The sequence below is a fragment of the Schistocerca americana genome, chromosome X (assembly GCF_021461395.2).
Source record: "Schistocerca americana isolate TAMUIC-IGC-003095 chromosome X, iqSchAmer2.1, whole genome shotgun sequence".
NCBI lineage: Eukaryota > Metazoa > Arthropoda > Insecta > Orthoptera > Acrididae > Schistocerca > Schistocerca americana.
The window spans coordinates 991,364,126-991,380,354 of NC_060130.1; positions in this window are offsets into that span (position 1 = coordinate 991,364,126).

The window sequence follows — 16,229 nt, forward strand, 5'->3', positions numbered from 1 at the left end:
AGCGGAATTTTAATCATTGGAACTAAGTGTAGCATAATAGGACCAACCTTCCATCTGCCAGTATCAATTTCAGGAGTCACACAATTGAATGTTACACAGCCACAGCTGTACTGGCCAGAAGCAACTTTAGAGTTTTTGCCAAGGCAGAATCTGACCTTGTTGAATCAAACTCTGGAGTCAGGTCTGTTGAGATCCATAAACCAGTTCATTTCAGAGCAAGAGGGGCGCATATCAGGTGAGCAACTTGTGTAGCATGTCGCTCAATATAGGGAAAGGTAACGACAAGTAACGATTGTTTTGAGCACCTCTGTGCCAAGTGCCATCACAGCCTTGAACTTTGTTGTGTGTTGGCCGGCCGAAGTGGCCGTGCGGTTAAAGGCGCTGCAGTCTGGAACCGCAAGACCGCTACGGTCGCAGGTTCGAATCCTGCCTCGGGCATGGATGTTTGTGATGTCCTTAGGTTAGTTAGGTTTAACTAGTTCTAAGTTCTAGGGGACTAATGACCTCAGCAGTTGAGTCCGATAGTGCCCAGAGCCATTTGAACCATTTTTTGTTGTGTGTTGTTTTCATTCTGATCAGGTGGAGAGCCAATTCCAAGAGGGAACCGATGGTAGTCCAAATCCCAGTTGATTGGATACCAAGGGCGTAAGATGGCATTAAGTGGAGTGGTCATCCAGAAAGGAATTTTTAAATTTGTTTCATGTCATGTGTTTTAAGAGGACTAGACCAAGTCTTAAGTTTTCTTGTAGTAGTAGTAAATATGTCATAAGTACGTGCCGACCCAAACAAGTTTAAGAGTAGTTAGAGGTCGACCTGGGGACCAGGTCTTTCCAAAGGGGGGGGGGGGGGGGAATAATGTAGGGGCACCACCGTTTAAGATAGGGAAGTCAGATTCGGAGCAATATTTCTGAACACACAAGTTACAGCCAGGCTCAGACCTGTTGACAGTAAGTTGCGCTGACCAGTGGTTGTGAAGTAGAATGGAGGCCACAGGGCTGTCGAACTGCTAAAAAGAGTAAACACAGCAGTTTGCATAGCGCAAGTTACAGGCAGAAGGGGCCCACTGGCGCAACCTAGGTGTTATGAGTACATGACTTGGAGTGGCACACTGGCAAAACATAGGCCCACAGCTGCGTATAAATAGATGCCAGTTTTCTAATGAGGCGAATTCAAGTGTGACAGTTCTCCTGGATGGTGGGGCGTGTCACACCACAGACTACACGCAACAGCTGATGGGGCGCCAGCGTTCCAGTCCACGGCAGGTCACTGGTTCGACTCTCTGAGGCCAACGCGGGGTCCGCAGCCAGCCATCGGTGGACCATGCCGTGGTTCGCTACTGCGGGCAGTCTTGTTGGCTCCCAACACCCGATGAAGGCATCCTGACGTGAGGGCCGCAGCTTCGGATGCCGGATCACGGGCGCTTGTTGTCTCCGCGATCTTAGCCACGCTGGTGAGGAAGCACGCCGCAGGCTGCCTTGCAGCTCCCAGCAGGTGGTGCTGAGACGGCAGTGACGGAGACCACTGAGCCGACTGCTGGCGCATCCTGACGTCGTCACAACTCCGCGTCTGTACAAGGCTGACACACAGCAGTGCAGGGCACGGGACGCTGGGGCAACTATTCCGCCACAAGCCATTTCACAGAAGTAGTGTCCTCAGCATTGTGGGACCCGGTGACACAGACCGTGGGAAAAGGGGACACTGTAGCTGGAAATAATAAATCACTTGGGAAAGTCGGATGAGTTTTAATATGGTGCATCCTGACAGCCCATCCTCATCTAACATTCCTCTACAACATGGATCTGTGTTAATTGATGATAGAAAGTATATGGAGTAATCGATTGAGTGGGATTGTAATGGGGCATGATTTAAAGGTAGACTGATGATGCATTCTATAGTGCATTTAAAATTAGTTGCGACTTTTGACGTTTGACTCACTGGAGAGGACATGACGCCATTTCCCAGGTAACACCAATGGCAAGCTGGCTTTCCCTACCACGCTGCCAGCAGTTTGGTTGGCTAAGCAGCCCTGTTGCCACGCTGTGGATAAACAGTACCATGTGGTGTGGCGCATTATAGGCACCTACGTTCATCAGCTCTCGCTGCAAAGTGATATTTTCTAGCATTTAATTGTTCTACAGTCGTCAGGTATTGTGAACGAGTGTTTTGAATTGGCGTTGCGTTAATAATAGCAGTGCAGCACGTATTAACATGATATTCGCAATTCAGGGGTTCATTCAAGAACACATTCACTGGCTGTAAATACAATGTTCCTTTGCAAAATATTCCTCCGAATTCGACGATAGTAATGGACAACATGCAATACCACTCAGTTATGATGGATAAAGGTCCAACGATGCAGCAGAGGAATGTGGCTACTTTCCATCGGTACAAAGAAATGTTCCAGTGTGTAAGGTGAAGTTAATGCAACTTGTAGTACTGTACATACTAAAAACTCCACGCTGCTATGTCGTCGAAATGACTAACGCTAAAGAGCATACTCTAATCAGGCTTCCTCCGTATCAAGCTCTTTCAAATCCGACTGAGAATATATGGGCCTAGGCGAAGAGTAATGTGGCAAAAAACAACAAGAAATTTACATTCAGTGAGACTGAAATGCTGACAAAAGAAGTCATTGCAAATGTTATACCGTAGGACTGGTCTCAAGTCAGCCATGCCAAGAATGTGGTTGAGGAGACATAGATTCATAAAGGACTGGGTAGCATTTTGAGTAATACGCATCATCTCTTGTTGCTGTGTTAACATTGCTTCTATTGCCACGACACAGCAGAGTTTGTAGGTATATTTCTCACTAACATTCTAACACAGTTGAAATTGTGGCAGAATCCTAAAACAGGGTGTTATTAAACTAGCGACTGAGACCGGGACATATCAATAGTTAAGGGAAAATCCATTTTCAGTGTAAACATAAATGTGCAGCTTTTTCACTTATATTCTTGAAAAACCCACAGAAATTCTCGTTTCACAGGCCATTGACGCTCCTTCAAAATGACATTACTTCATTAAAAAAATCTGCAGTTGCTTGAATATTGCGGCAGATATGGAAGTTTCACATACAGGTCATATGGTAAAATACTCTTCTCTTTCCGTACTATCATTTGCCAAAATTTTGTTTCGATATCTCAGACCGTTTGTGAGATACGAGGAATTTATGAATGTCTTATTTTGGCTTTTTCACTGGCAAGTGCGTTCGTGACGGAGCCCTTTACATACACTCCATTTTCTCTACATTGGAGACAGATTGCGATATTCTTCGAGTTTTACACAACAATTTAGTGTGTTATCCAAATTTCATATGCAGCAACATACGACTTAATATGCATGAAACGCAAATGCCTAGCGACCCCTATTTTACACTGCGAACCTTAAGAATTTCTTGCAGTAGTATAGCTAATACCGAAATATCACAAAGAATGACTATTAACGGAATAACAGGTAATTCATCACGAAACTGACGAATGAAGCTATAAGATGTGCGAGACCCAGAGTTTATTACCGTATAGTTTCTTTAAAATCGATTGAGAAAGATTGCAAACAGGCCAACTTGCGCAGCTGGCAGGTTACACGCCAAGCAGGCCTGGCGTTATAATCGCATGCTGACGTTCAGCACACGCTGGCAACTATGCTTCCCTCGACTCGCTCCGCACTGAACCGTCAAGAGTTGCAACAAATTTTAAACGTACTATAGAGAGAGGGAGATGTTGTAACAGGTCATTTATCACACATTTAACCTTTTTTCCCTATTGTTCTCTCGGGGTGTATCAGTTGTGTGTTCTGTGTGTGACTTAGAGCGCTAGCCGCCTCTATCATTAAGAGCATAGTACAGTCAGGAAAGGATTCCAACGCATGTGTGATGAATCATGTCCACTAAACCGATGGAAAACCTATTTCGGTACCCTCCTCTAGATGAACGAAGTACTTCATTTTCCTGCCACATCTTGGACATAAATCGAGCCTTCAGTTTCATAACTGCAGTGATTCTGAGCAAGTGACATCGGTTTGTGAGGAACTGCAATCCCTGTGTATACATTTGCTTGACAGATGTGTGTGGAAGAGACTGTGCTCTGTTCACAGAATTGGTGCAGTATGGTGTGTAATTTCACATATCAAACATTGCTGCTATACATTTGTCTATTTCCTCATAAGGTGTCCTCGTTTCATGCATTTTCAGTTGCTGACGATCTTTTTATAGGGCTGATGCGGTCATAGCATAATTTGCAAACCATAATTGGATGTGACAGTGGGCGCTATACATATCCAGAAAGCTATACAGTGCAAGTAGTAGGATAAAGTTCGTTCTGAGCTGCTTTCTTTTTGCAGGTTGCATACATTCAGTGACGAACTTGATTGATTTATGACTCCTTCCCCTTCATCCCTCCCCTCCCCCTGCCTTACCCACACTTCCTAGCCCTCCCCCTCCACCGAGCGAGGTGGCGCAGTGGTTAGCACACTGGACTCGCATTCGGGAGGACGACGGTTCAATCCCGTCTCCGGCCATCCTGATTTAGGTTTTCCGTGATTTCCCTAAATCGCTTCAGGCAAATGCCGGGATGGTTCCTTTGAAAGGGCATGGCCGATTTCCTTCCCCATCCTTCCCTCAGCCGAGCTTGCGCTCCGTCTCTAATGACCTCGTTGTCGACGGGACGTTAAACACTAATCTCCTCCTCCTCCTCCCCCTCCCACTTCCCTTCCAACCAGCCGCTGTGGCCGAGCGGTTCTAGGCCCTTCTGTCTGGAACCTCCCTGCTACTACAGTCGCAGGTTCGAATCCTGCCTTGGGCATGGATGTGTGTGATGTCCCTAGGTTAGTTAGGTTTAAGTAGTTCTAAGTCTAGGGGACTAATGACCTCAGATGTTAAGTCCCACAGTGCTTAGAGCCATTTGAACCATTTGAACTTCCCTTCCATCTTCACTTAACCCTTTGTTATGCTAATTGATTTATGACCCCCTGGGAATAATCTGTCCTTCTGAGAACCCCCACCCTTCCACCTCCACCTTCACCTTCACCTCCACCTCCACCTCCACCTCCACCTCCATCTCCATCTCCACCTCCACCTCCACCTCCACCTCCACCTCCACCTCCACCTCCACCTCCACCTCCACCTCCACCTCCACCTCCACCTCCACCTATACCTCCACCTCGATCCCCACATCCACCATCCCTCTCTGTGAAATACCCAACCCTCCCACTCCCTCCACCTCACAAATACAGCCACACCTTTGATGTCAAAGTAATTGACTAATTAATTTAAAAAAGCACTCCATCTTCAGGCCACAAGTGGCCCATCGGGACCATCCGAGCGCCAGGTCATCCTCATTGAGGATGCAGATAGGAGGGGCATGTGGTCAGCACACCACTCTCCTGGTTGTTATGATGGTTTTCTTTGACCGGAGCCGCTACTATTCGGTCGAGTAGCTCCTCAATTGGCATCGAGTGCACCCCGAAAAATGGCAACAGCGCATGGCGGCTAGACGATCACCCATCCAAGTGCTGGCCACGCCCGACAGGGCTTAACTTCGGTGATCTCACGGGAACAGGTGTTTCCACTGTGGCAAGACCGTTGCCGACTGATTAATTAAATTGATAAATTAATTAACCCCTCCTCCCCTGGAAAATTCCCAGCCTCCTTCCCTCTTGGAAACACTGCACCACTTTTGATATCAAATTAATTGACTAATTAATTAAACTAATCGAAAAAATTGGTAGGAAATAGCTCATCTGAGTTCTTCCCCGATAACCTATTGTGCCTATTTCCCCCTCTGGTATTCTGTTGTTGAACACGAAATGCTTCAGGTCAGGCCTGTGTTATTGGACTAGCCCCCCTCCCATTCTATGAAATTGATTGGCTAATTACTTAAATCGATATCCTTCCGTGTGTGGGGCTGTTTGGGATTCGATCCCACTACTGCCTGGTCTTCAAACCCTACTCTCCCCCTTCTGGATATTTTTCCTTCCATCCTGTTGGTGGATACTAGGACTGGTATAATTGACGAAAATTCTGGGGCTCTCCAGGGTTCGATCCCACAACCGACCAGTTTTCAAACCCTACTCCTTCCCCTCTTGGATTTTTTCATTGCACCCTATTGGTGGATACTAGGACTGGTATATTTGGTGGGAAACTCTGAGCCTGTCTGGGATTCAAACCAGCAAATGCCTGGCTTCCAAACCCTACTCCTCCCCCTCTTGAATTTTTTGATCGCATTCTATTAGAGGATACTAGGACCGGTATATATGGCGGGAAATCCTGGGGCTGTCCAGGATTCTATGTGGCAACTACATAGCTTCCAAACCCTACTCCTCCCCCTTCTGAGTTTTTTTTCCTTGTCTCCTGTAAGTAGATACTGGCTGAGTAAACTTCATCTTCTCAGGACTGGCAGAGGTCACAACGACCTCTAGCTAATGTGAACCTCGTTGGCACACTGTAGAAGGACGAGAATCTTCTATTGTCTGTACCACAGAAGCCCATTGCACGCCAATACTTCATGTAGCCAGCATCATGGCAGGTTGGGTGAAACATCAGCACCACAGGGACTTTGATGTATTAGAGTGGTCCTGTGAAGGTGTGGAAGAATGGAAAATGGGATTAGTGTGATCGGAAACTTTATACTGTAACCCACATGACATGTAAGGTATTGTGGTAGTGCCATTGCTAGCGAGAAAGGTCAAAGGCAATTGAACCTGTCACAGGTAGGAGATCATAGAAGTTAAGGACAAAGCAGAAAGATACACATTCGTACCCCCTGATGGGAGAACACCAGTGGACAGGTAGTACCCCTTAAATAAATTAAAAAATCCATGTGCTTGTAAAATTTCAGCACAAAAGAAAATTGTGAGTGAAGCAGATGGTGTCGCTAAACAGACAGACAGCTCAGTCATACCTACTTTTTTATGTGGTTGTGGTGCAACCTTATCACCTTTAGCGATTATGCTGCCTGTGTGTTAGGTAAGGGAGAGGTTTCAGACAGGTTTCAGACTTTATTTATTACTCTTTATTTACATGTGTTGGGCACAGAAAGGAGTCCTTTCGCCTACAGAAATGGTGAATAAACGTTTTGGTTTTATTTTATTTTATTTATCTTTTATTTATATTTTTTTACTATGATTCGTACTTGAACTGAGGTTATTTAGTGCCCTGCAGATGCAACTCCATCATCTGCCAGGATGGATCACGGCACTTTATATTTGTGCCATCGTTGGGGAAGGATTGTGCTTACTGTTGCTAATTGATGAGTGGTTTGATGTAGCGTGTCAATCTTGTCAAACAGCTTTGGGGCCTTTTCCCGCACTTTTTGGCGCTGTCATTTTTCTTGGAGTGCATCGTGGACTTCCTTTGTCCTGACTGTCCAGTGTGCTCCGAGGGCCCATTGGGGACATTTGTTTTACATGTCTTGGAGCTTCTTGAAATTGGTGTTACATGAGGTGCGCAGGAAGTCACTTCATAGTGCAGCGTGGACTCCGCCGTGGCTCGGTATAGTCTCATATTCATGGCAACATTCAGATCCTTACTCCTGAAGAAAGGGATGAGAGATTTCAAGATTCCTAGTCCAGGCTTCTTCTTTTCTGCAACGTGATGACTGAAGAGTAGTATCGCGTCCAGGAAAATACATAGGTATTTTACCCTGGTTGACCAAGGAATAGATTGGTTTCCATTGTGGAGCCTTGTACGGATGACCGATCAGCGTCTTTTGAAAATAGTGGCCAGCCACTGTTTTATCCGCGTTGATGGTAATCTTGTGTAGTTGTGCCCATCGCTCCAAAAGAGCCATTTGTCGTTGCAGTTTCGCAATTTTCTGTCTCTTGTTAAAAATGCTGTATCGTCAGCATAGAGGCTAACTGACACATGTGGAACTATAGGTAAATCGTTGACATAGACGTTGAAAAGTGCTGGCGAGGTTACAGATCCCTGTGGGATACCGGCAAAGACTGGTTTCTTGGCAGAGCTCTTGTTGTAGATGTGCACATAGAGTTTCCAGTCTTGGAGGACGTTATCAAGTAATTTTACGTAGCATGCTGGTGTTTTGGTTCAGCTTGACAATTAAGTTTTCACATCATGCTTCATCGTATGTTTTCTCGGGGGTCAAGAAGGCTCCAATTGCCGAACATAGTTGATAAAGTAGTCTTGTATGGTTTTGGTAATGTGGAGGAGTTGAAGCTCGGCAGAGAGCTTACCTTGGAGTCTGAAATGTTCCGGTTGGCTCACGTTGTCCTGTACCATAGTGCCTTGTAGTCTTCTGAGTAATATCCGGTCTAGGAGCTTCCCCAGTATTGGTAGAAGACTGATCGGGCGGTAATTGTGCGGAAGGGAGAGTTCCTTATCAGGTTGCGCCAGTGGCACAAACCGCACCGTTTTCCACGCCTCTGGGAAGTAACCATAGTGAAGACAACCGTTAAAAATTCTTGTGGTTAGGACCAGTGGCTTCATGGGAAGATGTTTTAAGTCTACGTTGGTGACCAAGTAGAGTCCTTGCGAGTTGTTGGTCGTTTTAACGATGAGCTGTTTCACTTCCGCTGGAGTGGCAAACTGTGGCCGAAGTTGCGTTAATGCATTCTGGAAGATCGTAAGGACTGTCTCCTCGTAGCGTAGCATAGCGTAGGACATCGTCATCTTGTGCTGGTGCAGTTGTCATCTGCTGCTAATATGCGTCAGCATACAGTTGCAATTGTGCCAATGGGCTGTAAATCAGGCCGTTGGACCATGTACTGCTCATTTTGGTGACGCAAATTATTCACAACTTACCACTCATCATGTTTTCGTAGCAAGAAGTCAGACATTTTAGTTTCCCAGACTTCCTGACGCCATTATATGACACATTTGTGGAGTTCCCTGTTCAGTTGGTACATCTGTCTTCTATTCTCAGGATTCCTGAAGCAGAGCCAACGTCTTTGGAAATAGTGTCGTTTGCTGTCCAGACAAGCGTCCTCATAAAAAGAGAAGAGAAGTGATAGAAAAATAAATATGTGAGGACTAATTATATTGTAAGTTAAAAAGATAAATAACAGACTGGTATCAGGATGAAGAATATATAGTTTAAAAACGCAGTTGCGATGAAGTGAAATTCTTCAATGCGAAAGCACTGTAGCACTGCACTTTCAATGAACATCTGAAGGACCTGTCCGAGGTGAAATAGTACTCTGGGTAGAGAGAATAAGTTCCATAGAGGATTGGGGGGGTGGGGGGGGACTAACGGGTTTGGGGTCTGTTAGGTGAGGAAATTATTGAGGTTATAGTAGGAGGCGAAGCAGATATCGGGAATACAGACATTAGGAAGGACAGAGGGGGAGGAGGAGTAATGGTGTATGAGGCGGCAGTGACACAAGAAGGAAGGTATACAGATGAGCATAGAGGGAAAAGTAGAGAGGAGCCCTGACGTGGAGTGGGTTAGGTGGGGAAGGGTTAAAATTGGTAGGAGGTATAAATGTCAACATGGATCTGATTTTCTGGGAGATGGAGTTGGTTGAAGTTGCGTTGGGATAGGATATGGAATATGTGGAGGTGTATTGACGGAGGGATGTGTTGCTGGTAGTGTGGCAACATATCAGGGTCGGTGATCAGAGGTGAGACAATGGGGTTATTGGGGGCTAGTTTCCAGAGAGTATAGGAAATGTGTAGGTGTTCGATGTGGGTGAGAAGGGGTGGGAATTAGATGATATGCTAGAGGATTCAGGTGGGGAAAAGTAAACAAATGCAGAAAGAGAGACAAAGCGCATGGCAGTCAAGGATTTGGAGGGATTTATAGACATTGGTGGGCAGATATCCACTCAACATTTGCGTAACAATGGATGGGTTGGATCAGGGTTTTGTAGGTGGGGAGGATAATGGAGGGGTATAATCCCCAAGTTCGGCTGATAGTAGTTTTATTTTATTGTGGGCTTTCTATTGGATGGTCAGAACGTGGAGGTTGCATGTTAATTTCCGGTCGAGGGTTAGTCCAAGATATTTTAGTGTGTTAGTTAGCTGGACAGGATGGTTGTAAATGGTAATGTGGTAGTCATCGAGGCAGAGGGTGCGGGTGGTTTGTCCTATAATTACTGCCTGGGTTTTGGTGGGGTTGATCTTGAGGAGTCATTGGTTACGCCAGGAGGTACACTGATTGAGGGGAATTTGGAAGGATCGTTGGGATTTCTGGAGTGTTTGGCAGAGGGCGAGGAAAGCAGTGTCATCAGCATACTGAAGAGGGTGGACTGGTGAAGGTGGTTTGGGCATATTAGTGGTGTAGAGGAGATAACGTTGAGGAGAGAGGACAGAACATTGGGCACTCCTGCAGTGGGATGGAAGGTACAGGTATTGGTATTGTTAATAGTGGCAAAGGATGGGCGATTAGACAGGAAGGATGCAATAAAGCAGACACAGTTAACTGGAGTTTGAAAAGGAGACTGGGATGTCATACACAGTGTAGGCTTTTTCTAGGTAGAGGGACACAAAAATAGCGGATTTATGGGAGTTGAGTTGGTGGGATAGGAGCTGGGTGACGTGCAGGAGCTGAGCATCAGAGGAAAAATTGGGATGGAAGCCACACTGGCTAATGGAAAGAAGGTGGTTTTGATTCAAGTGTTGATGGATGTGCTATAAGAGGATGGATTCGAAGACTTTGATAAACACTGAGGTGAGGCAAATGGAGTGGTAGGAGGAGGTATCAGTAGAACATTTTGGGGTCTTGACGAAAAGTAGGATTTTGGATGTTATCCATTGTTGAGGATAGGAACCTTTGGAGAGGATTGTTATGTAAAGGGCTGCAAGTGTGGTGAGAAAGGAGAGGGAGCATTATTTGAGGTGTCAATAGGTAATGTAGTCATGACCAGGGGAAGTGTTGCGTTTTCTGTGCAGTATTTGTTCTACGTCACCTGCTGTATTTGGTGTATTTAATTCTGTGCGTGGTATTTTGTCCAAGTACTGAATGCTGGGAGCCAGGGATAGGACAGCGGTATCTGTATGGTCATGGACGAAAAGAGAGTAATCAAAATGTGGGTGGAGAAGATGTAAGACAGGACGCAAAGTGTATAACTTTGCTGAGGGATGGTTATTGTGGGGAAACAGGTAGTAAGGTGTGGAATTATAGCCAGTGAGTCGATGGAATGCTTTCCAGTACACGGAAGAGCTAATGGGGAGTGTTACGTTTACTTTGCTGCATGTCTGGCTCCAGTCCCAGCATCTTTTTAGATTTACTAAATTCCCAATAGATCTCTGTATTTGCTGGTGACATGTGAGAGTATTGTAGTCACGAGTCTGCTAAAAGAAGCAGTACACACAACAGGATTCTCAGAGGAATAGTAGGGCTTGTGGGAGGAAGGATGGCTGGGGTGGATATATGGTCTTGGTAGGAATGTGGGCAGATATAGTGTCTGGCAAGGTCTGCTGCAGGAAGGATGCAGCTTGAGGGTTAGCATGAGGTTACTGGAAGGATAGGGGGTGGCTTCCAATCTGGGTTTCTATGGATTTACAGTACGCATTTCAGCTGGTGCAGGAGTAGCCTTGGCTAAGTCTTGGATGGAGATTTGGATGGGGTGCATGGGGTGAGGTTGTGTGGAGGAGATTGTGAGGAGTAGACACCGCGCGACTGCTACGGTCGCAGGTTGGAATCCTGCCTCGGGCATGGATGTGTGTGATGTGCTTAGGTTAGTTACGTTTAAGTAGTTCTAAGTTCTAGGGGACTGATGACCACAGTAGTTAAGTCCCATAGTGCTCAGAGCCATTTTTTTGTGAGGAGTAGACATAGATGGTCACTTCCAACTGTAATTAGGACTTCTACAGTGAGTCATCCAAGGAGAATGGAGATACTAGGATAACATCAGGGATGGTGTTGCTTTCGGGGCAGGTGTGCCGTGGGATGGGAACAATGTCATCTTGCAGGGAATCAGTAAACTGATACCACCTCTGGAATTCTGCAGGGGATCTGCTATGGATGTTGAGGTCTGCAGAAACAATATAGGTGGAAAATGTACGATCTGTATGGGTGAGGATGTTATACAGGATGGGGTGATTAGATCGAATGTAGATGGTAGCACAGGTAATGGTTATGATGTGGAGAAAGAGGGTAAGAGTAAAGTTTCTTTGGGGGTACTGTATAAGGGTTGTGTCTGCATGGGGATGAGGCCAATAGCAATCCCACCTCTGGCCAGAGGAAGTGACTTATCTTTGCAGTGGAGGATATAGGGAGAGGTGTGGATGGTGTGATAGGGTTGGAGGAACGTTTTATTAAGGATAAATGTATAGAATTTGTGTTGGGATAGGGTGTGCACTAAAGGTGTTTATTAGTGGAGAGGGGGCGGATGTTGTGGTACAGGATTTTGTGGTCCTGTTGCACAATGGTAAGGGACAAGAAAGGTTTGAGTGGATGATGTCTGAGGAGGTTTAGACAAGGATGTTGAGGCAGGTGAAAACGAAGTTGACCTGGTTGTGGGAGAAGGTAGTTTGGTTGTTGAGATGGAAGGTGGAGTGGACAGCAAAGGAGATTTGTTGGAGAATGTGTGGACCTTGGAATGGATGGATGTTTTGGAGGAGGATTGTAATGAATTTGATAGTATCTTCAGGAGTGGGAGTCGAGTGGAGGGTATTGTTGTGATGAGTAGGGCTATAAATGGGATAGATTGGGACAGTGAGCTCAGGTTTGGTAGGTTGTGGCTTATCTTTGCATTCCGCAGAGTAACTGAGGTGGGAGTCATTGCAGGTGTTGCATGCAGGAGGGGATGCTGGGTTAGGCAATGTTTAAGAAAATGGGAGCCTTCGTAGAATGGACAGGTGGCGGGTTTTTACAATCTGCAGTAAGGTGATCATTGAAATGGAGACATTTTTAGCAGCAGTAGAACTGAGGATGGGATTTTAAACGTCCAACCTTGTGGCGCTGGTGGCAGATCTTTAAGGAGAATGTCTATGGTGGCAGCAGATTCAGAGAAGACAGGGATGAGGCGAGTGGAACCCAGGTCACTATTTTTCTGTATTGCTTTCTGGACATCTAACTCTGGGTGGCTGTTCAGCTCAGATGTTATTCCCTTATTCATGATCTCAAGGTCGACTTTTGTGATCACTACAGTGAGGGTGGGAGGACAGCAGGGAGGTTGATGTTGTTTGGCACTAGGTGTGGTGGTGAGAGGTGTTAAGGAGGCTTTAGGACCAAAGATAATGCGAGAGATTTTGGAGAGGAGGGCAGTATGGAAATTGGTGATCAGGAACTTTAGTACAACACAATAATTTCTTGGGATGATTTTTGGATGTGGAGTCTGGGCAGGTATTTTTTGATATCGAAGGTGAGGGATTTGGGTTTAAGGAACTTTGATTCACGGTTGGAGAGGATGAAGGTGTGGCCAGTAGAGGAAGAAATCAGAGGAGAAGTTATACCTATATGTTGGTGTCTTCAGGTTCAGTTTGTGGTTTTTTATGTGTGAGAGCAGGAGAGATGTCAGTAGTTTGACGTTTTGTAGGTTTCATAACGGCTGTGGGAGAATAGGACGGTTGTGGGATGGGATTTCGCAGGATATGACGTTGATGATGGTTACCTGGGAGATGGGCAGTTCCTTCACCATGGCTTGCATCAGTCGGAGGAGTGAGGCACAATGAGGTGACACTTGAGATGTCATCTGTTGCAGCTGTTACTTGGTGGATGGTGACACGTGCAGCAGCTGTGGAGATGGCTGATGAGTTGTGACTTGAAAGAGGAAAGGTGGGAGGAGCTGGGGACAGAAAGAGATGCATGTGTAACTGCTGCAGTAGGACAGAATATGATAGGTAAGGGGGGATGGATGTAGGGGGGTGGGTTAGAGGGCATGGTCCATATGGTGACAGGGGGAGCAGGAGATGGAGAGGTGCAGATGATTGACATAGTAGGATGGTCCATAACGGAGTGCAGTGATGAATGGCGTTGACTTTGATGAGCGGCCGCTGAAGCGGTGCTGGGACGATGATGGCGAGCTGTGGTGAAGTTGTGAATGATGAGAATGGATTTCTAGTGACAGGGATGCGGTGGCGACAACCAACAGATGGAGGCGGCGGCGATGACAAACAGGCGATCAACAGATGGAGATGACAGCGATTACAAACAGGCGAAAAAGCGGTGGTGACGCTGATGGAACCAAAGCCTGACGAGTGGCAAGGACGAGATGTCGACATGAAGATTGTGACTTGCAGTGAGCGCTGGCAGTGAAAGCAATGACAAATATAAGCATTCTCTTTCATAATTTAAACCCTGAGAGTAACCCACACAGTTCTTCCCAAGAGGAAGAGCTTTTCCTACCCTCACATAGACATACCTTTTTTTGCTTTATTGTTATTTCACTCCCCAAAATGGGGCAGGCTGGCCGAGGCACAATACGCCGCTCTTCAGCCAAGAGAGTTACAGAAAAAACGTAGTCAAATGAGAAAAGAACACATAACATAGAATGGTATAAAGTGATGAATAAACAAGAACAAAAATAGATGAGCATAAACAGTAGATTTAAAACCAACATAGACGAGGGCCACACACGCAGGCGAAGAATGAACACTGTGAGTCGACACGAAAACAAAGAAACACCACAGTAGGAACACAAATGAATGATGCTGGCGACGCTGTTGGTGCTGAGGGAATGTAGCACTGCACACGGCACTGGAGTAACACTAACACCACAACAAAAACGTTAAAAATCACTGCACCGAAGGGGACCTACCACTGGGTGAACAGAGGAGGGGGGTGCGGGGAAGAAAATGGAGAGGGGAGAGACGGTAAGGGGAAACCAGGAAGGGGTAAGAGGGGGGCAGTGGAGGGGAGAAGGAAAGGAACTGGAAGCCCAGGGGGGGGGGGTGAAAAGGAGAAAGGTGTTCGGCAGAGGAAAAGGAGGAAGAAAGGAAGGGGGAGAGGGACGGAGGGAGGGAGCCCTGAGGAGGGATTAGATCTGGTAGGAGGGGTAGATGGAAGGCATGAGAACATCATCCGGTAGGGGGAGTCGGCGGAAGCCACATTGGGCGAGGGCATGGAGTGTGTGGAGATGGAGACCAGTCAGGACACTGTGGTACAGGCGCGGCAGTGGGCTAGGGTGGGAGAGGATGGGAGAAACCAAAGGATGTGGGGGGGGGGGGAGAATCCAGTTTGCGGGAGATGTATAGGATCCGTATTCGTTCTAGGAACAGGAGGAGATGGGGGAAGGGAATCAGATCATAAAGGATCCGTGTGGGGAATGGGAGACGGATGCCATAAGCGAGGCAGAGTGCATGGCACTCAAGGATTTGGAGGAATTTGTAGTAGGTGGGAAGGGGGACAGAGATCCAAGTGGAGTGGGCATAACATAGGATGGGGCAGGTGAGGGACTTATAGGAATGTAGTACAGTGGAAGCGTCCAGTACCCATGTTCGACCAGAGATGAGTTTGAGGAGACGGAGATGGTTACATGCCTTGACTTGGACTGTGAGGAAATGGGGGTTCAGGAAAGGCGGCGGTCGAGGGTGATGCCAAGGTAGTTGAGGGTGGGAGTGAGGGCAATGTGGCGCCCATAGGTGGTAAGGTGGAAATCTAGAAGGCGGAAGGAGGGGGTGGTGCGGCCTATGATAATTGTCTGGGTCTTGGAGGGATTGATCTTAAGGAGCCATTGGTTGCACCATGCGGTGAACAGGTCAAGGTGGGACTGGAGGAGGCGCTGGGAACGTTGGAAGAATGGGGCAAGAGCAACAAAGGCGGTGCCATCGGCATATTGCAGGAGATAGACGGGTGGTGGGGGCTGCGGCATGTCCGCCGTGTATAAGAGGTAGAGGAGAGGGGAAAGGACGAAGCCTTGGGGCATGTCTGCAGAGAAGGTGTAAGAGTTGGAGTTGTGGATGGTAACATAGGAGGGGCGGTGCGAGAGGAAGGAGGATATCAGGCGAACATAGTTGATGGGGAGGGCGTAAGTCTGGAGTCTGAAGAGGAGGCTGGGATGCCATACACGGTCGTAGGCGCATTCAAGGTCAAGGGACACAAAGATGGTGGAGCGACGGGAATTAAGGGGATGTGCATAGACATACCTGTTTTTTTTCTTTATTGTTATTTTAATCACCTTGTACAAACGTGGGCTGTCAGCAGCATAGTACGCTGCTCTTCAGCCGCGAGTGGTACAATATATATGACATAAAGGAGGTACAGATAATGCAATAAAAACGGTGGGCAAAAACTGTAGACACGAAAAACAATATACACGAAGCTGTTCACGCTGGACAAGAAAAAACACTAAAACCTGTTGACACGGCGCACAAAACACGGACGACTGCGACG